Source organism: Coturnix japonica, chromosome Z (assembly GCF_001577835.2).
Source record: "Coturnix japonica isolate 7356 chromosome Z, Coturnix japonica 2.1, whole genome shotgun sequence".
In the NCBI taxonomy this organism is placed as follows: domain Eukaryota; kingdom Metazoa; phylum Chordata; class Aves; order Galliformes; family Phasianidae; genus Coturnix; species Coturnix japonica.
Genome location: NC_029547.1, coordinates 66,197,356 through 66,220,255, shown reverse-complemented (window position 1 = coordinate 66,220,255; position 22,900 = coordinate 66,197,356). Strand labels below are relative to the sequence as shown.

General features: G+C 37.1%; 1 long non-coding RNA gene across 2 annotated transcripts in view; it reads left to right on the top strand.

Annotated features, from left to right (window-relative positions):
- Positions 1-411: 411 nt before the first annotated feature.
- Positions 412-22,900, top strand: part of LOC107306712 — a 32,904-nt gene continuing 10,415 nt past the window's right edge. Inside the window, exons 1-4 of one of the 2 annotated variants that reach the window (XR_001552247.2) lie at positions 412-608; positions 794-910; positions 3,494-3,585; positions 22,561-22,878. This is a non-coding gene — a long non-coding RNA (uncharacterized LOC107306712). The remainder of the gene's footprint in view (positions 609-793; positions 911-3,493; positions 3,586-22,560; positions 22,879-22,900) is intronic. The other variant, XR_001552246.2, reaches the window with a different exon arrangement.

The window sequence follows — 22,900 nt, the reverse complement described above, 5'->3', positions numbered from 1 at the left end:
AGAGATTAGTGTTTCATTATTTCACTACATTTGAAACATCTGTAGGTAAAAGGGCCTTACAGGCATCAATAAGCTTTAACATGATAAAGTGCTTTTAGCCTACATCAAAAGCAAATTACATGTTGACAATTTGTTTGCTGAGCAAAATGTAACTACAGGTATGATGGATTACGCTGGTCCTCTGTAGCATTTACAGTATAGAGTTTGTAGCTTATTCTCATTATTTTATTTGTAGAAGGAATTAATTCATGAGTTGTTACATATGATAAAATCATTAATTAAAATATTATTATTATTATTATTATTATTTACAAAGAAGAAGAAATCAATTATGTTTGAAGATTTATTCATGTTTTGATTTTATCTCATTTCTGTTCTTCCTAAACCCATTTTGCGGAAAATAGACTGGAATGTGGAGGGGTGGTAACAGTCCTCACTGCAGAGCCTGGATGTTTTGTGATGTCTGACTAATGCTGCTAGGAGAGGACATAGGAAAGAAAAGAGTTATCCAACTTACAGGAAGCAAAGAAGATATGATTGCAAAGGGCTGGCACTGCTTATGGTTTAAAGACAGACACAATTTAGATACCAGTGAGATCCCATTGCAGGTAAGAAATGCTATTTATTTTTTGAAAGGCAAAATTTCTCTGATTCTCTGTATCACTCTGTTTTTGATGCTTTGCACCTGTGATGTAAATTAGCTCTATTGATAAAGGGGTACAGAGTGAACGGAGTTTTTTCCACCTTTTTCTTGTGTAAAATCTGTGCATCTTTTTGCTTTCTACTTATATAGTCATTCATGTTTATATAGAAGATGGAGCTTAATGAGGTCTGTGTGGTCACAGAAAGATAAAACACTGTGAGATCAGATGTGGCCCTGTGTTGTGTGTGAGAGCAAGACCTTTGAGCTGTAAGTATTCTTATTCTCTCCGCTGTTCCTCAGTCAATCTTTATTCAGTATGTAGCTTATATGGTTAACACCATTTCAACACAAAAGGTCATTTCAAAATACATTTCTGTCCTTTTTCCTTCTAGGGAAAAGCACAGCTTACGATTTCTATGGCAGCACACAAATATCTCACACAAAGTGGCATGCTGGTTGTGGGTCTGAAAACCGCAGCTATCACCTTCCATCCCCCACCACAGATTTTATGTCTATTTCAAAGTCTATCCTGAAATGTAACTGAATTTATGCAGAGCCAGTTAGCAGATGGCAAAACGTTTTGAGAGACCCTAATTAAGATACTGTCCATTGCATGAAGCTGTACTTTCAGCTTTGCGGTGTTTAAGCAGTTAGGGTGGAGACAAAGAAATGACATAATAAGAAAGAAACAAGTCACCCATTTCTGTCAAGCATTTCCCTGAAAGTGGAGAAAGGTTTAAATCATGGATGGTAAATCAGAAGCAGACTTTCTTAAAGATATTGTGGTGCGATGTAAAATACTTGCTAAATCTGGAGTCTTCTATGAAAAAATACAAATAAAATGGTAATAGCTAAAAAATCACGTGGGTTTCCCTTGAAATCCCACTTAATCATTATGAAGCATGCTTGGCAATCAATCAAAAATCAGCTCAAATTAAAATCTCCCGAAGGCAGCCTAGAATTGATGGGGTTTGCCTGTGTGTGTGTGCAGGGGAGTGAGACACACAAGCCTCATGAAAAATGTCACCCCTCCAAACTGCAGTATGATGTTGTCTAAAAAAGGGTATGTCCTGTGCATCTCCAATTTCAGGCATTTTAAGAAAAAATGTTTAATAGAAAGTTTCGTCCAGGGAGCTAAAATTGGCATTGATTTTTAATTTACATAGAAATTATTACAAATATTGTCAGTTAAAGCAGCTTCATTGCTTTCAATCAAATTCCATAATTACATTTCCCACGTGGACAGCAGCAATGCTTCCAGAGTTTGAAGGTCACTGGTGGCATCAGATTTAAAATGAGATCACGCTGAATACTGTTTCCTTGCTTGAAGATGTGATGGGACCATAAATGTTAAATGTAGATTGCCAATTCTGGCAGAGCATCCAGTTGTCCTTTTCCCCAGGGTCTGCAGTTTCTGGAGGATGTGTTTTTATTTGGTTCATAGAGAATGGTTTGTGTTGTGGTAGGTAACCAGAGAAAATTTGCCATATTAACAAGCCTTTGTGCAAAGATTGTATAAGGCAGGGAGCACGACAATGCAGATAAGACTACCAGAAACACAAAAGTAATAACCTGGCTTGGAAGGCTTTCTTTGAGGGCAAAGTTTTAAGGCAGGTATTCTGACAGTAAGGAGTAGATTCAGACAAGACACACTATTTCAGTTTTCTCTGAAGATGCAGTTTAAACAGATGTTGCAGCAATTTAAAGGTATAAAGTGGGCAGGGAAGAAGAATATCAATGCCAAACCCACCCCAGTTGACTCTTGTCTTGCATCCTGACTGACAACCTGAGAAACGTTCAGACAACTGAATATGCAATCTGTGCCCCTTGCACAACCCAGCTGAAGAAAATAAGTGGGATGGAGCTGGGTCTGTTGTTGGAAGGCACTGCTAATGCCATTTGCAATAAGGGCAAGCTGTTAGCAGTTCTCAGAAACATAATATCTCAGTTTCTTTTTATCTGAGAAACCGTTGCTAATGTCTCCTTTAATTATTGTCTGATTTCCAAGAGAATGAAAGGTGTTACATCTCATAGCATTTCACATGTGTTGGTAAATGTTAATTACATCTAGTGAAAGCAGTGCTAGGACTGGAAATTTGTTGTCCTAAGATCAGCCTGGCTGCAAAAGTGGTTTTCAGGAGATGGAAATATCTGGCAGCCCATTTGAGGGAACATGTTTTAAAAAGTGTAAATAAGACCCCAAATAAGATCCCCTATATCCAAAGCTCCGAGGGAGAGAGAAGTGCCATGAAGCATGAAAGCCATGAGTTCTTCAAAGATTTCTCCCCTTCTCAGCAGTGGAATGACGGATGTGCGGTATTTTACAGGAGCAAGATGTTCGAGCATCTTGGATTTGACTTAAAAATGCATTGGCGTTTTCTGTGTTACAGAGTGTAATGAAACAAAGCAACACTCCTATCACCAGAGTGCTACAGGTTTCTGAGGGGTGTGCAGAAGAAATGCAGTACTGAAATGAGTGAAGGAAGAATATGCAGCGTGTAAACAGAGCAAAGCAATGCAGAGATTTAGGAACTTGCTGTCTTTTTTTGTAGCCTTATTGTTTTGCAGTTGAGGCTGAAGAAAATGATATTTTTATAAGAATAATTCTAATCCAAGAAAGCTAAAGAATAGTAAAGAAAAATACCAAAAGCAGAAATGGCATAAGTCCTGAGGTTATGTTTAACCTTTTTGGAGACTTACTCATCTTCTACATGACTGTACAGCCAAGTCCTAAAACATGAACAGTGACAATGAATATTTTGTGCATTGTTCTCTGATCCTGTCAATTAGAATTTCGCACATTCCATGGATCTGTTGTCTCGATTCACTCCTGGTTTTGAACTTTTTCAGTTCACGTGCTTCCTTACTTTACAAGTTCTGAACTCCTGATGAATGGCTTGTAACCTTTCAAGCATCCCTTTGAAGTACCCACTGAAGCAGAGGTGAGAAACCTTACGACTGTTGTTCTACAGTGTGTTTTCAAGTCTTATTTAGGTAAAGAATAGTGTCTATCTGACATACTTTAGTGATATTAATACTTTAAAACTGGTTTACAACCAGCAGGAATTCACATTACCTGAGCCATCACCAGGACTGGAACATTCATTAGTGTTTCCACAAGACAATATACAAAATCACTACAGTGATAAAAGAAGGTAAAAGTAAATAATGAGCACTTAAAATATATATCAGACTGAACAGGAGAGTGATGCTTTCTGACTACAGGAGAAATTCTGTGGGCCAAAGGAGGGTGTCTGATCCCTAGTGGTGCTCATTTTGGACTTTAGCACTCTTACTTGAATTCCCACCTGTGTGTTCTTAGGTCATGTATAGTATGATACGTATCAGACTTTAATCTAAACTACATAGCAGGAGATCCATCTGTTCACTTCTAGAGATGTAAGAAAAAAGTTTGGGAACTGCAGCTTCTTTGTGTTTTTCTAGTGTTGCAGACAGCCATCATAAAACATGAATAAAACACAGTGTGACATTTGTACGATATCATATGTCATATAATTATATGATGTTTCATGATTAGGAAGCCGTGCAAATGACACATGCTACATCATTCTCAAAGTATTATCTGTTATTAAAAGCACTGTCACTACCATTTTACAGATAAGAAACTAAAGCTGTGAGAAATTAAGTCTCACTGTTAGATATCTGAGATAGGCAGAACTAGATATATGCTCAGTCCAAAGCTTCTACCAGTATTTCTGCCTCAACTTAGGTAATAGGATAATTTGTGGTTTTGTGGTACTCTTATCAGACATTAACTGTTGCAATGGCATGTTGTAAATGCACAGTGAAATGCTTTTTCTGGAAGAAAGTGTTTTGTTTTTTGTTCTTAGCATTTTATTGTAAGAAATCCTTATGAGAGCCATGCTGCTTTGGATCCCTGATTAATTTTCCTGTCACACCTACTATGTCTGACAACCTACAAGCTACTTAGGCATTGCTAACTTGGGTGAAGTGCAGCTAGCAATGAGTTAATCATTTCTTTTTTTTTTTTTTTTGGTTTTCTTTTGTTTTGAACTGACAGTTCCAATTTGTGGAAATATAGAATTTGTTTCCATGGTAACTTTTAGGCTTCAAGGCTTGTGGGGAAAAAAGGGCTGGTAAGTGTATGATCTAGATTATAGCTGTTGAATTTTACTGCATTTAAAATGTGGTTGAATTGGAACAATTTAGAGTAGTGAGATTTGGATGGGCTGACTAAAATATTTTGCATACATCTTTGTTATGCTGACATACAAAGAATTCCAATGAAAAACTTGACTTAGGCCAGACGTTTTTTACTAAGTCAACTTTACTTACTAAGTGAAATAGCTGCATTTGTGAACTGAATTGATACTTCTGTGCTGCTGAAATAACACAATCATTTGAGTTTGGGAGCACTGAACACTTATTATGGGTAAATGTTGAACTTAAAGGCGTAACTAAATTCCCTGTATTTGTTGTTTGTTATATATACGTTACATATTCATACAAGGTGTTTACCTCCTCATTTCCACACCAGATGTCAAGATTACCAGAATAGCATAAATATTCTTATGTTTTAGACCTCAAGGTGAGAAACAATGACAATGAAGTTCTCAAAATTTGGAAATAGTGATGCATTTTTCACCTACAGTCTTATGATTTCATATTATCGAATCCACATGTGAGCATGTTTTTGATTCAGCTTCAAACTGTGGACTGTATAATGTGAGTATGGTTACTATGTCCTTAAACTACATTTTCTTTCCTTCGTAATACAAGAGAAGCTAGTGATGTTCAAGGTCACAATCAATTCAGCTGTTCTTCAAGGCAGGCCTCTGTTCAACACATGAAATATCTTGTGTTTACAGTGATTTCATGTGAAATTTTTATGAGTAATTCTGAGAGCTGACAGAGGTCTATAGTCCAAAAAGCTAAGGAGCACGTGGCTTCTCTTAAATATTAGGTATTTTTAATGACCTTCAATGTAAAAGAGCATCTCAGACCAGTCTTGATTTGAACTGTCTCTCAGTATTGCTAGACATGCAGTTGTTATATTATTTAATTATTATTATATTAACATATTTTATATATACATATATATATATAAAACAATATACATAATTGTTATATAAAGTATAACAGTTCTCTCTCTCTCTCTCTCTTTTTTTTAATCATCCTTCAGTTCTTTGAGTAATGGTAGTAAGAGTTGTGTTATTCAGTAAACAATAATGTAGTTACTGTGAGCACTGTAACGAACAGATAAACCTCCTCTCATTCATTTGATATAAGATTTGGATCTGTGAAATCAGTGACATTTGCATTCATATCTATGGTATCAATATATTCAGTACATAGCCATCTCTTGCAATGTTTACACTCCACTCTGAGAAAGGAAATGGTTTAATCTGAAGGTTCTAAGCTACCTGATATGCCCAGATGTATATTTATAAAAAGGCCTCACCTGGTAATTCTTATATTTCTAGAGACAGAAGCTTATATATGGGCTGTATTCTTGTTCAACAGAAAAACAGTAGTCATCAGATAGGTATTCAGAGCTAGAAACAGCTCCTGTCCAGAACAGAAACCAAGGCATATCTGTACATCTTACTGTCTTGGTGCACAGTCATGAATTTTTGAATGTTTAGGTAAAAAGGTACTTTTGAATATTTTATTAAAAGGCAACAGAAGAGATTAGGTAAGGCGTAAAATCTGACACGCTGTAATATGAAGGGAAATGTAGTAAAACTTTAATAGGCTGGTTTTTGTTCTATGCAGATCAGAAAAGCTGATGAAGTTCCTTGTACAAATTCTTTAGACCCAAGAAACAATTGTTCTTGTAAATATGTGCCTGTGCCTTCTGTTTGAGTAGCTTTTCAAGGTTTGTTGCTTTTAGGTATCGTAAACATCAATGTCAGTCATCTTCCCTTTCCCTCAAAAGGGGAAGGAAACTAATGCTTCATGATAGCATAGATTAGGAGTGTGCCAGTGTTCACAGGTGTCTCTGAACCAGACCTCTATGTTTTAGGTCTCTTCATGAGCCAGTGCAATTTCTTTTCTACCCCTCTCATCATTATATTTTTCTCACCTCAATATAATCTTTTCATTTTACAGTTCATAGAGATTAAAAAGTTACCAGAATGAATGAATGGTTAACTACATGAAATGGTTATTTAGGTGTTGGATTTACTTTCTTTGTATCACTTGCTTAATCCATGAGCTAAATTACATGTTCAATTAGGGAAAGAAGGCTGTGACACAGGGTGACTATGGAGACTTCCAACATAGGCTGACATCAGCAAACAGTATTATTCTATGGCTATGGACAATACTGTTGGATAATTATTTTCAAGGTTGGTGCTTATATATTAATTTATCAAACACAAGAGGCAAGCACCAGTTCTTCAGGTTGTATGCTGTTCTGTTTTTTTTTCATGGTGTTTTTGTGTGTGTGTGCTGATGTTACATTTTTATTGATGGATTACTTTTCTGGGGAAAGGGAGGTTTCAAAATAAGTAGTGCATTCTTTCAAATTGAAAAATATGAAATGTGGTAAGAGTTCCTGGGGACATGACTGTGAATAATCAGCACTAGGAGCTTTGCCTGGCTGTAAGATCCAGATTTGCTTCCCTGTAAGAGTCTATTGGTCCTTGGGGCCTAAAAGAAGCAAATGTTGACAGCAGTGCTTAAATCAGCATGGTGTTTTTTACTGTAGGCATTTTTTTGCTTTTCAGAGCCATAATGGTCATGCTATTTTACGTGTGCTTTTATTGTACTTCAGATTTTCTAGGTGAATAGGACTACAAGCAATCAACTGATACAGCATTCTTTCAATAAATTATGTATGCAAGTTGGAATCTGTATGAAAGACTGCAAAATATACCCCCTCGTTTAGCAGAACACTTACTCCCAGTAAACACCTTCTTGCTGTTGTATGACAAATAATAATGGTTTATGCTGTCCTAGTCTGTCATTTTTCTAGTAAATGGCACAAAATACACAAAACACTGTTTTGATTTTTACATCCTGTGTCCAAATGAGTGATATATGAAGCTTTTTGTTTGGGCCCCAAAGTGTCATGGGTTGTGGGTAGAAGACGTTGTACTTGTTCTGCTGAAGGGATTATTCTGCTTGCTTGTTTTCCTGTCAGAATCCATGAAACAACTGGTGTAGCTGCAGTATTTGGTTCTCTGTTCGATCACTAGACAGTATATTTGAGTGTGTGCTGCTAAAGCATTTAATATTGTCTATTACAAGGAGATATTTTGCTTAGTCTGTTACTTTACACTGTTATCTTCCTTCTTGATTTTTCCCCCAGTCAGAAAAAAATCAAAACTACATTTTGCTCTTCCCCTCCCCTCCCTCCTAAAATATTAACCATATCAGTGTCTTGAAATGTCTGGATCTGCCTGCTCCATTCTTATTGTTTCTTCTGCTTTATTTCCAAATCAACTCACAAGGAAATATAATTGTACTGTTATTTGGATATAGAATAAAAAATTGCCTTTCAAAGGATATTTCTAACTATGCCATTGTGTTTGCTTGTTGAAATATTGGGCAGCTGGACATTTAACTGCACAGGATCAGATTGGAAGTAATTTCCTTCATTTTCTTTGGTCTCAAAGACAGCAGGAGCAGGCCTTCTTGAATGCCACTTGGCCATAGATTAAAATATCAACCAACCAACCAATCAAACTGTCATCCTCCCACTAAACTCCTTTCTAATAAATAAAATAAATAAACAAATAAATAAATCATGCCTTGTGAATGTCACAGTGTCATGGAAAACTGCATCCTGAATGACATATGCTGGTATTGTAGTGCTGAGAACAACTTCTGTTCTCAACAAACATATTTTTTATCCAAGTATGTATACTAAGTTTCCTGTTTCTAGGATTTAAGACATTAAAAATTAAACTACAGAACTGAGCTCCATGGTAACAGTTTGTATATTAACCTGTTACAGTGAAACTGATATTGATATGGCTACACTGACTAACCCATATAAGAACATTGGCTTACACTTACATAAACCACACTCTGAGTGATGTCAGCTGATGTTTGATTTAGCCTTCACTGTAGCCAAATTCCTGGTTCTTCCCAGTAAATATTCTACTGAACCAGTTAATATTGCTTCTGAGGGTGAAGAGTAAAAGATGGTTCACAGAAATGAAGGGTAAAGATAGTTTACAGAAGCAAATATTTGGAGACTGGGGATGGCAACAATTAGGACAATGTGGGGGGTGGAGGACATAAAGATAAGTGTTTTGAGAACAGCTTGAGGACATTTAGTGAGTAAGTGATAAGATGTCCACAAGGCAAGTTAGAACTGGTTTGGGGGCTACCCCTCCCACAGGGTCAGAAGTTTACAGTGAGGAAGACTACAAGCCTTCATGAGGAAGATGATGAGCCTTCATCCCACAACCACCAGGAGGAGACCCCAACTGCTCACAATGCATGCAAGGGGAGGGACTGTATGCTAAGGGGCTCTCAGAAATACAATTTAATATAATATACCTGCTCTCATTAGGCTATAGAATTTGGTTTCCGCACATCAAGGGTGGATACAATGCTTCTGGAAGCTGAGCTACTGCCTAAAGGGGAGCTACAGGAAAGAAGGGAACAGACTCTTCAGCTGTGTCTGTGGTGACAGAAGAAGGGGAAATTGCTTCAAACTCAGGGAAGTCAGATATAGGTTAGATATAAGGAACAGTCTTTTACAGTGGGGGTGCTGAGGCACTGGAACAGGTTACATAGTGTTGAGGTTGATGCCCTGTTCCTTTCAAGATGAGGCCGGACCAGGCCCCAGGCAACCTGATCTGGTTGTGGTGTCCCTACATAAGTGATTTGGATTAGATGGCTTTCAGAAGTCCTGTCCAACTCTGAGGATTCTATGATCTCTGCCTGGTTATATTATCCGGATGTAGTACCCTGCTGTGTGAATACATTTTTGTGCAGTACACAATAGCCTGAAAATTTTGAATGTGCTTGAGAGGAGGAAAAAACTAATGGTAGAACTGAATGCTGAGAACTTATACTGAGTTTTTCTAGTAGAAACTACTATAAGGCTAGCAAAATGTTGAGTGAAATCCTCAAGACTCTGAGCAAAGAAGGAAGATGGAGGCACCTATAGGTAATGGTATGACTTCCATCTCTGAAGAGATGAGGAAAGAGAGACTATTTTTCTTTAATTCAGCTGTAGAAATCTGCCATCCAATCATGAAAAGATCTCATTTCCTGAGATTACGCATATCTTTCTGGAAATTGAATTGTTTCCTACATTTTGAACATTAAATTCTAATACAAACAGATTCCAACTTTTAATTTTACTAAACTTAATCTCCTATTAACTTAAGATGTTTTTTCAGGTTTGTGAACCAGTGTGAAGTCCTCTGAAAATCTCTGAATTTTTTTTTATTTTTTTTCTGGCTAATCAGAGTTGCCTTTTGCAGAAATTTTGATGCTGCCTATGAAGTGACATTTCCGATATCTGCTATGCATTGGGAGCCTTGCTGTAAAATGACTTGTTATCAGAATGCCCTGTTATCTGGCACATAGCTCCCTTAATGTTTTTAGGCTTCCTGTTGATTTATCACTTGTACCATTAATAACATGAATAAAAAAAGAATTTGGGTATTCTCAGTTGTTTTAGAAGTAGCTAATGAGGTGATGACAAGCTGATAACAAATTGGCAGTGTGTCCCAGTTGAAGAAAATACTTTTTTATTACAGCTCTTATCATTATCTAGGAAGTAGCGCTGTTGTTTTAGAGGCATTGGTATGGGCTCTTCTAAATTGTAAACTCAGCAAAATGCTTACCAGGAGTAAGAGCACTGACTGCAAATAAAAGGAGATACTAACTTTCCAGGCTAATCCTTCAGCCTCAGCCCGTCAGTCCAGCTCTCCACGTCCCTCTGAAGAATCTTCCTAACCCCAGGAAGATCTGCACTTCCCCTCAACTTGATGTCGTCTGTAAAGGAGACACTGAGAACCCCATTCCCTGCATGAAAGAGAACTGGCCCTAAAACTGGAGCCCCATGGAACTCTGCTGTTGACTGGCTGCCAGATTGATGTAACCCTATTATCTCTAATTCTTGCAGCCCAAACCATCATCCAATTGCTCACTCACTGCATTATGGATGAGCAGCTAACATATCCCAAAATGAAACATCCAACAGATTAGAGGGGCATTAGGAAAAAAAATGTTAAGGCAAGCACTGTTTTTATTATTTTTTGTGTGTTTGTTTTTGTATCATACTGTATAACAAGATTATATATATCCCGCTCACATGTATGAATGTAAGTGCTTTTCAGTGCTAGAGCTCATAATATAGTATTTTGCCCATAAATTGTTGTTCTTTATTTTCTCACTAATTTTAACGTAGGAGTGTTTGATTTAAATCTTACGAGTTATTTTTTTCAAATAGTTTGTTTGTTTTTTCCTATGTTAGTCATCTATTCTAGGAACTTCTTTCAGATCATCAAAGTGTATTTGTTATTTTTTTTTTCCAATTGCATTTTACTTGTCAAGATGCAAACACATTCATAAGCTTGCTTACATTTCAACACTGTAATTGCTGAATCATTTAGGAGAAAGAAAATCAAAAAGTCACATAAGCAGCTGTTATTATGCATGGGTATTTATAATATCTGATTCTCAGCATAACCTTAGATTACAATGCAAGTTAAATTTGCCTTGCTGATTTATGAGTATAATGTAAACTCTAGACTCAGGTAATGATATTGCAATATAAAGCTGTTCTGTTGCAAACTACAGACCTTAGCACTGCAAAGCTCTGGATTCATTTCCATGTGATCATTCAGGCACTAGGGAGGGATTATGCTTTTATTGTATTTTTTTCATGAATACATGAATGAATAATAAGTTCAACAAACAAGAGTTCCCTACTGGGTATCTCAAACAAATCATTTTGTAAGGTGCTCTGAATTTGAATCAGTCGTCCTCAGCACTCCTTGTCCTGCTGAGGTCTGCGCATTAACAAAGTTAGAACTTTGCACTACTGTAAATGTTTTTGAGTCTTGAGCAGAATGACCAAGATCAAGAAGTTGGAAAGGAGAGCATCCTTTATATGTATTCTGGTTGCATTTGCCTTCCCACCCTTGACAAGCTTGCTTGTGTTGTATCAGCATGTCCAGAAAGTATGCTTGGTTTGTGTGCCTTTCAATGAGTTATTTCCCTTAAAAACAACAAAAAGGTTACACTAGGGCTACAAATAAGCATGTGTGTGCACAAGCATACGTACATATGAAAGCTTAATATCTAGAAAAAAGCAGAAGAAGATGAACAAAGAATGGAGACTGTATGTAGAACATTGCAGTTTTAATTCCATATTTGTGGAATTTCACGTGTGTTTAATATAACAGTAAAATCCTGGTTCATTAAAAGTACGAAGGGAAGAATATACAAGAAATGTAAAAATTCACAATGTTTTTTGTATTTTACAGCATCAGTATTAACATACCATGTTGAATTTTTCACTACCTTTTAAAATAAATAGTATAAATAAATATATGTACAGAGAGTATCACAGTACACTGCATTACACTCTCCTTGCAGCAAGGTGTCTGGTGGGCATACATCAGTTCAGAGAAAAAATAACTAAATAAAGGAAAAAAGAAATCTGAGTGAAAACTTCAGATTTGTCCCAGAGGATTGTGTAAGAGCTCCTCAAGGAAAGCAGTGCATCTGAAGACGCAGCTGAAGTGCCTCTATGCCAATGCATGTAGCATAGGGAATAAGCAAGGGGAGTAGGAAACTGTGGTGCACTCAGAATACTGTGAAGGCCTGGCAAAGAGTGGAGTCTGGATCCTGAACTGCAGGAGAGTGAACTTCAGGCTGTTTAAGGAACTGTTGACTGAAATCTCCCAGGAAGAAGGTATGAGAATGGGTTGGAGCAAAGCAGGCTACTGTTTAAAGATGTCTATCTGAGGGCACAAGAGTTCCCTGTCTCCAAGTGTAGGAAAACCAGCAGGAGAGGCAGGAAACTGTCATGGTTTGGCAAGGATCTGCTCATCAAGCTGAGGGAAATGAAAGGCAAGTACAAACAGTGGAAGGAAGGATATATCATGTGGGAAGAACACGGGGATGCTGTCTGGATTTGTGGAGATGGTGTTAGGAAAGCCAAGGCACAGTTGGAACTGAAGTTGATGAGAGATATTAAAAACAAGAAGGGGTTCTACAGGTACATATGTCAAAAGAGAAAGGCCAAAGAGAGTGTATCTGCTCTGCTAAATGAGAAAGGAGAACTGGCTACAACAGATATGGAGAAGGCTGATGTACTCAATGAGTTCTTTGCCTCTGTTTTCACTAGCAGCCAGGATAGTCACATCCCTGAACCTGTAGGTGGGAGCTGGGGAAGCAAACACCCTCCCACTGAAAGGGCAGAGATAGTCTAAGAGCTACTCATGAGACTGAATGTGTACAAGTCCATGCGGCCAGATGACATGTATCCCGGGTTCCTAAGGGAGCTGGCTGAGATGGTTGACAAGTCACTTTCCACCACATTTGAATAGTTGTGACTGTCAGGTGCAGGCATCAGGGACTGGTCCCACATTCCTCCAGGAAGTAGCGCTGGTCTATGGCCTCTTATTTGCCAGAGAAAGGTAGTAGTTTTGCCAGCTAGGATAATTATTTGACAGCTTGCTGATGTGAACAGGACTTTCCTTCCCTCCAGCTGGCACATGTTCCATTTATGGTTCTTGTTTTATCACTGAGAAGTTGGCATACCCTCACAACACATTTCTCAGGTGATTTTAAAGGGCATTACTGAATGTTAGTTTTACAGGATGTCTGTTTTTTGGTTTTGTTTTTTGTTTTTTTTTTTTTTTTCATCTGGATGTGTTTAAGTGGGATAGGTCAGTTAAATCAGTTGGTTGTAACTGCTGTCTTGACTTGTTATCTGATTTTTGTGCATGAATGTCAATAGCGGAAGGTCATTAGAAAACAGTTTCGTCTAACTTAGAAGTTCACTGCTTAGAGTTTTGTTTGCCTCTGAGTACTGAACTATTTGGAGAATGGGAGAACAATATTTAAGATCCAGTCCCAAATTATTGGCATTATCTGTAAATGCTGCTAGCATTTTAAATCTCTTTGTTTTATTTTAGATAATTGCAGTTTTCCACATGAAGGTGGCCAGACAGAATGTCTGTATTTTGCAAGTATGTCTTTAAGTCTGCTTTGAAGTGGCATCTAAAGATCATATAGCTATGTTGCTGTTGTCTGATTGACTAGAGTGTCCATTCTGCTGGCATATTAATTCTCTATTTCTTCTGTTGTTCCTATTGTTCCTATTGTTGTGGAGTTGAGCTTTTCATTACAAGTTGGCTGTGACCAATATGGAACTGCCAAACTAAGACAAGAAACACCGAATTATCTCAAATCTGAAAGACAGAATTTGGATGTTTCATTTCACAGAAAAAGGAATCCCAAAACAAAACAACATATGGCTGCTGCTGAAAAGGAACTTTAGATCAGAATTGTATTACTGATTTATTTGCTATAGATGTTTGCTCTCCCTATGATAGTTAATGTTGCACCCAATGAAAGCACCCTTATTCTTGAAAAAAAAAAAAAAAAAAAAAAAAAAAAAGAAAGAGCAAAAAGAGGAGAGAACAGAAAACAATAATTCAAGCCTATTTTGAAGCTGTTTTAAAGTTATTTAGACATATACTCATTTGGTCAGTCGAATAGTATGTTGCTCATGTTAAAAAAAATGGATGTTCTTTTTGTTATATACTCACCAAAATGTTTAAAATATATCCATTGCAATCTCATTAATTCCAGGACACACAAATGGTATTTGAATTTTCCTCAGTGTTTATCCTTTATTAGTCTTGTTTGCTGATAAAGCTTTCTCTATTGAAGTATAATGCAGAAAGAGCATTCCTTTCTGCTAAATAGCTGAAGATGACTTATGCTGGTAGGTAATAAACTTGAATTTTACAAAAACCTGTACATATTCATAATTGGGTATTTTCGATCATCTTCATTAGAAGCAGGTTTTTTCCTTCACATCTTAATAGATCGTGGAGTATTCTGTATACTCTGCCTGGAAGAAGAGCCACTAAACTTGAAATTTATCTTTTTAGGTTTGTTCTTTTTCCTTAAGGCAAACTGCCTACAAACCACCACATCTTAACACTAGCCATTCCTTTTAAAAGCACTAGTCACATAAATCCTGAAAGAGGTGGGTGGGCATTTTTTTCTATAAAAACTGAATTTGCCCTTGAATGTTTTATTTGAAACTAGAACATCTTTGTCTATATAAAGCTGATGGATACTGCTACTGTTTTTTCCTGAGTCAGTGCCTCAGATAAGGAGCAACTACTTCGTGCTGTGCAAAGGGATCTACTGCATTAAAGAGGTCACATCCTTCTAGGTATGAAAATGAGTAGAGTTCAGAGAAGCGTTATGGGGAGGAGGAAGCAGATGAGAAATAGAAACATTGAGTTTAAGGTTGCTAAAGAAATCAGGTCCTGCCTGACTAACCTGATCTCCTTCTTTGACAAGATGAGCTGTTTAGTAGATGAGGGACAGGCTGTGGATATTGTTCACCTTGATTTTTATAAAGTGTCTGACATTGCCACTCACAGTATTCTACTGGTGAAAGTGTCTGCTTATGGCCCAGGCAGTTACACTGTTCACTGGTGAAGAACTGTCTGGATGGCTGGGCTCAAATTGCCATAGAGAATGGACTTTGGTTCAGTGGGTAGCTGGTCACCAGTGGCATCCCTGAGGGCTCAGCACCAGGGCTAGTTTTGTATAATGCTTTCATCAGTGATCTGAGTGAGGGCATTGAGTGCATCCTCAGTAAGTTTGCAGACAATACCACTTAGGTTGCAGTATTAATCTGCTTGAGGTTAGCAAGGATTTGTGTCAAGGGTCTGAGTGTATGCACATAACATTCAACAAGGCTAAATGTTGGGTGCTTGCACTTTGGTCACAGCCTCATGCAGCAGTACAAAATGGGACAGAGTGCCTAGGAAACTGCCAGAAGAAAAAGGCCTGAAGGTTCTGGCTGAACATGAGCCAGCAGCGTGCCCAAGTGGCCAAGAAGGCCAATGGCATTCTGGCTTGTATCAGAAATAGTAAGGTTGACAGGAAGAGGGAGACAGCTGTCCATCTCCCCATACTCTGCAATGGTAAGATTGCACACTGACTGCTGTATTCAGTTCTGGGCTCTTTACTACTAGAAGGATATGGAGTTTCTAGACCACACACAGAGAAGAGTAAGGAAGTTGGTAATGAAAGTGGAAAACAAAAGATAGGAGTGACAGTAAAAACTGGAGCTGTTTAGTCTGGTGTAGATCTTAAGGGAGATCTCATTGCTCTCTGCAACTACCCAAATGAAGGCTGCAATGAGGAGGGTGGTGTTTTCTTTTCATGGGTGACAAGTGACAGGAAGCAAGGAAGTGGCCTCACAACACAGGAAATTTAGTCTGGGTATCAGGAAGAATTCATTGACTGAGTGATCAAGCATTGGAACATTCTGCCCACAGAAGTCACTATCCTTGGTGTATGTAAGAATCATGTATGTCATGCTTATGTATATGGTCTAGTGATGGAACTTGGTAGGTCAAGTTCGCAGTTGTATTTTATGTTATTGAAGGTTTTTTTTCTAACCTAGATGATTCTATGACTTAATAGCTACACTGTCCCCCCTTAACCACTTGGTTTTAAACACTCACATCTGATTACTGGGTGTGGATTGACCTTGTGGATTCACACAGGTAATTCAGCATTTTTGCAAGGTGCCCAGGGTACCCGGCATTAATTTACAAGCTGTGGGGTGGATAGTTATGTCCTATTATGTCTTTGTGGGTTGATCGATTTCCGGCTCACCTTCAGTTTCAATAAATTACAACTTTGTTTGTTTCAGTGGTTTGAGAAATCCTTCTATTTCTTTTTCATGTCTGAAATGGTTCGTATTAAAGCTTTCATAATACCCATTCAGTTTCTGTGTTAAATTGATGTTTAAATTGGAATGAAAGTAGGAACCTTGGCAGTTTAGATAATTCATTTCATCTGGTGGACAGCTATGTTAACAATCACATCATATGCCAGCATTTACACTAGATGAAAGAAGTCCCTGGGGCTCTAGAACTGCATTTTAGAAGCAGAGTGAAAAAATACAGTTATGGTCTTTGTTTCATCATTTTAATTTGTAAAATGGTAAATTATTTTAACTGGAATTTTAAAGTGTTAAAGGAATACTTTAAAGGTTATGTTGTGGGTTATTTTGGGTGGATTAGCCTTGGAAGCTGAATGACAATTGATCAGTATTCTGGACAGGCTGTATTCAGCACAATGTCAGCAAATTATGCCTTTTTATTCCAGTGTATTGAGAACTTGGAGGAAATGGTATATTGTTAGCATATGAATAACATCAAAGACCCCTATTGCAAGATGTATTTCAGGCTTCTGAAATAAAACGCTTGGCTTCCTGTTCATGTATTTAAGTGCCTCCCCTTGTAATAGAGTGCATGCCTGAATCCAAAAGCTTTTTCTTGCCTGGCATGGGCAACCTGAGTTTCAGGATTCAGTTGCTGATGTGTGTCTGCATTTTCCATCACTTAGCAAAACATTTGCTATAGCAGATCAGTTTCCTGCTCGAAGAATAGGGAGTGAAGATGATTAAAATTATGGCTCTTGTAGGTAAAGGTGTCGTGTTGTTGGTTTTTTTTTAGAGCAGATCTTACAGAATGTGTTTGTCATACATGTTTCTCTGATAACAGTAGTGGTTGTAACTGTGAGGCTTATAAAGCATGAGGTTAAGCAGTCCTTTGCATTAGAAATTACACCGATTTGGCCTTCATTAATGTTTCCTGGGATCACATTTCTGAAGTTATGGCAAATAAAAATAAAAATGAAAAAATCCTACAGATGTCTTTGAACTGCATCCCTCAGGAATAAAAATGCTTTTATTTCTTTTCTTCTCCCTGACAAAGACAAGCAAATCCTGTTTTACTTTTTCCATCAGAGCTCTGATGTCGTGCACAAAAGGAAATACTTGTATCTTGAAATCCTCAGCAGGATTGTGTCTGTGGCATGAAAGCTTGTTTGACAAAGTAATTCCAACAGCTTAAAATATTCAGTCTATCACATTAAAGGTTCTAGGTATCAAAGTTATTTTACCCTAAGCATCAACTATTTATTGTAGTAGTGTAGTACTACTATCACTAGGAGTAGATATATGTAAGGTGGCAATGTGCATTTGATTCACTAAGACTAATTATTTTGCATAGCAGCTTTGTTTACTGATGGTGTAGAACAGCATTTATAATTGAAAAACATTTTAAATTAAATTAAAACCATTTAACACTAGAATTAAACTTTTGGAAATTGGAGGCTCAGCACATGTCAAGAAATTTCCAGTACTTTGAGCCTATTCCAGCTCACACCAACTGTGAATCTGGCTCAGAAAGCTTTGTGTGTCAAAGCATATTAATGTATTTCACAATTCCCCGTGCATTCAGATTTATTGGTAGAATTTCAAAGGCCATCGTTCCTGAAATGCTATACTGTTACTGTTGCAGCTTTTCCAGCAGTAAAAGATCTGTAGAAGGTTCTGCTCTGCTGCCCTGCTTAGAAACACTCTGATCCACCAAATCACTTAAGCACATGTTTCACTTTGGACCCATGAATAATCCTATTGAAGTCAAAAAGACTACACGTGCTTAAGCGCTTTGCAGGACGGAGGACAAACAGTGTGCTACGCTTCAAATGGCTGCACAGATGGAGGAAGATGGGACTGACCTCTTTCAGGGTTGGTTACTAGGAGTGGTGTTGCTCCTGCTGTCACCTTATTACTAGTACTAAATACCATTCAGAAACTTAGGAAATATTCATTTAAAACTAAAATAAAATGTATTTTATTTTTAAGAGATCACTTATATTTATTTATATATGTATATTATTTTAAGAGATCACTTGTCATTGTAGGTATTTCTCTGCCACTTTACTGATAAGATTTTCAACATAGCATTTTCATTCTTCTAAAGTACTTCTGGGAAAAGTGATCTCCTGAAATGAATCTATAACTTTTAAAGAGTGAATCAACCAATAGCGTGATGACGGCATATTTGGGATTATTGCTGGTCTTGCTGCAGTTACACATATGCTGAAGATTTAAAGACATCTCAGGTGGTCTAAACCTCTTGCCACCCAGCCTGATTTTGGTTTTAATGTACTATAAATAAATGCCAGAAGCCACACATTGTTATTAAGCAGTGCTGTGGTTACTTTTAGGACTGGCAGTAAGTCTGTGGAAATGATCTGTTAAAGTGACATAAATAAGACTACTAGAATCTTTTTCTATTCTATAAGAAGCATTTCTAAAATACTGCTTTTTAAGAACTAACTTCCAATCACCGTAGTATGGCTCTACACCTTACACTTCATTTTATTATAGAAGGTGTGCTTAAAGATGAAGCTAACTGAATATATGAATACAATAAATGTGAATCAACGACACCAAGTACACCTTGGAGGTGAAAGCATTACGTACTATTATTTGCACTGATTTTCAAATTATCATATCTATTGCAAAACATCTGTGCCAGGAACACACAGGTTCAATGGGACATTTTCAATTAATTATAATTAATTAATTTGAGATACTTTTGGCTTTAAATGTGTCAAAAGACATTAAACATTGCCTTTTCCTAATGAGTGACAGTTCTGGAAACACCTGTCCTAAAGAGCTTTGTGCTGATCTACTGTGAAAATTGGCAGAATGCTCTCACATTTGCAGAATAATACAGTGATGAAAATCTATCCAGTGAGTTCTTAATGATCTTAGACCTCCCTTCCAACCAAAGCCATTCTATGATTCTATGACTATCCATGCTCTCCTTTTCTCTCTCTCTGCCTTCGTTGCTGCAGCCAGAGAGAAAATAAAGAACCTTCCTTCTTAAATTCTACTGTGAATGTGAAAAATCTGAAGGACCTGGAGACTGTATTAAGTCTGTTGTTGAAGGTGTTGAAGAATCCTCAAGGATTCTGGATCTGTTGAAGTCACTCATAATCTTTGAACTGTCCTCTCTATTGTCTCCTACTGTTTGAATCAACAGGAGGCTGAGGTGGACAAAGATATGACTTATTGATGTTTTCAGAGGTCTACATTTGAGTGAATTCTGTTTCCTGCTGACATGAATAGGACAGAAAAGCAGAGTAGCAGCACTCTATGCCCTGACAGTATCAGGACTCTGATCCCTGGACTGTTTGTTTGATCCCCTTTTTAGACATCTACAAATTTAATACCTTTGTGGCCATTTTCGAGGCCAATTGAAAATCTCTTCTGTCCTTGGTCCCATATCCTTTCATTGTTAGGTAATGAGTTTTTATGCTTTTTTCTATTTTTTTTCCTTTTTTCTTTTTTTTCTTTTTTTTTTTTTTCCAGGTCGGATGGTAATGAGAGTGAGGTATAAAAGGGAAAACATAATGAAAACTTTAGTAGAAAATAAAACAGCATTATACAGATAGATAGATGCATATCCACAGTGAAATCTAAAAGGTTGCTTCTTGCTATTGAGTGACAGAGTCCAATCTCAGATCACATGTGATAAAAGGCTGGCCTATAATCTGACCTTTCAGCTGGGCGAAGCTTAACAGGAAACATGAATTTGACTGCAATGCTACAACAGTGTTGCCTCAAATTATTCCTTATAGTAAGGTGTATTAAATTCAGCTTTTATTAACAAAGCCTCATTTAAATCCCAACTATAAACTTGCCATTTATTTCTTAACATGTCAGAAAGAAAAACCAAACCAAAACAATGCTTTATTCATATGAATGAGCCTCACAATGGGTCAAAAAGAGAAACAACACTGTGGCACCAGTCTCACTTCTTGACAATTTATTTGGCTTGCGCCTATTATGTCCTTAGGATTCAGCCTTGCACAGAAGATAAAAATATTTCTCGTTATAATCTTCAGGAGCAGCAGATGGCACTTGGAGAACAATTGAGTTTCAAGTAATATAGAAGTCTTTATGTCTACTCAGCAGATGCAGGAGACAAAGAAGGTGATCAGTTCTATGGGAAAAAAGGTTCAGCCCAATAACTTACAATAATTACTCTCAAGACTGCCTTTTTGCTTTCATTGTATCTACTAAAGTAATGATTGGGGACCTTAGATTTATGCCTTAGTGTAGGAAAAAGTAAGCAATGCCAAGGCCATAGTTGGAGTTTTCTGATACACTTCTATGTTTGTTACATAGCAGTTGATTAAATAGTACTTGGTTGAGTACATTTTCCCATTTCCTATGTTTCTTACTTCCATGTTTACATTAAATATTGCTCTGTAAAAAATATTAGGTAAATGACAGATGACTGAACTTTAATTTGCAATCTCTTAACTGAAAGAAATGTCTTGAGTACAGTATTAAATAGGATTTAGTTGTGTCTGCACGTACTGTTTATTTTGTTCTGGTATTACTGCTGTATGAATGACCACTCGTCTGTCAGTGTAGAGTGTCAGTAACTGGATGAAAGGGAGTGAAGAATGGTTGGGAATAGATTTGGGTGGCTTTTATTTATTTTTGTATTTATTTTTGCCTAGAGTAAATAGCAGTCTCACTAAATCCCATAGCCACAGTATTATTGATTTTCTGTTAACAAAGAGAAAACACTAACTGATCTTATAACGTGGTTTGATGATTTGTCATTGCTTTCCTGATAGTGAAATTACCTCCAGGAGAATGATTTTGATTGCTGGGCGATACGGTAGGTAAAGTTAAAACTTCATATGTTTTTCCTGTAGTTCAGCTCAAAGAAGTCTGAGGAAAAGGGCCTTTTTCCTACCTCTTGGAAAAGGTCAGAAATATAGTGTTTCTAAAATAGCAGTAAAAAACGTTCATACCAGGTAACTCATTACAGCATGTGATGAAGTAACTGCACAATGGATTTTATTTCATGCAATACACTGTGAAACATACACCAATAAAAAAGAGCTCTACTCTGTGAGGTGAAGTTCATATTTCACTGCTGCTAAGGCATACAAAATGCAAGAGCTCAAATATTACAACACAGAAATCAATATGCGTTGGTGATCTTCAAACAATGGTGATACTGTCTACTAAAGTCTAGAGTTTCTACTGTGAGCTCCTATAAAGCTCATTGACCTTTCATACAGCATGTCATATAAATCAGCAAGGTTTAAATAGTACTGCCCTCTTGAACACCTGCTTATCTGTTGTGAGAAAACTCTGTAATGTTTTAAATGTCATTTTTGACATTGAAGGTAATGCCTACTCTAGAAGTACTTGGAATAGCCATTAAAGTTAAGAGCCTATCAGCATTTCCATTTATAAAACTTGATTTCTGGGGTTTTATAACTCAGCCACGTAAAAAATGCTTTTCACTGAAACCTACAATATGATTCACTGTTTTTTGGGGGGGTTGGTCTTGTTGTTTCTTTTTAATGCTGGGCAAATTGTTTCAGGCGGGCTTCTATTTGTGGGAGGAAAAAAAGAGGATGATTGCAGTTATAAGTATTTTTCCTTACAGAGCACTTTCTTTTTTCCATGCAGGCAGAGAGCCTTGAATGCAGCTATATTATTGCCATACAAAAGACTTTCTGATTATGTGAATGAACTTGTGACAGTATATGAATTAGTAGCTTGTGGTTATCATATCCTGTATATGTATCCTTATTGAGCATGCAACTTTTTTTTTTTCTTTTTTTTTTTTTTTTTTTTTTTTTCCCCAAAAACCTTATTAAGACAACTTTTTAATTATTTTTTATTTTACCAATTGGCATTATCTCAACACTTCATCTATGGGAAGGAAACTTCTGAGCTGGGGTTTATAATTATTTTATTGTCACTGTTGTTTTCTTGAAGGTCTAAAAAGTGACGCCTTTATCAGCTGCTAAGTACATCAGTGACTTGATGCCTTTCCCCATTTTCTTCTTGGCAGGGGAAGCAAGAGTGGTGTTTCAAACATACTTACAAGCTGGCACTTGTTGAGAACACCAAACCCGAACTGCCTTTGGAAAATTAATCAACAGAATTTTATGAAGAGAAGGAAAACCAGAAAAAGTTGTCCAAAGTACTTTTATGAAGAATTATAAATCTCCAGATTTCTCAGCCATAGCAAAATACAATCAAGAAAGAATTTTGTGCTCAGCTGCTGTTAAGCATTCCAAGCTGCACAGTTAAAGCAGCACTCAAAATTAACCTGTGGACACATTGACAGTGATAAGTGTAATGAACTCTCAGCAGAAAACACGGCTAGGTAAGTAGATTATTGCACTGTG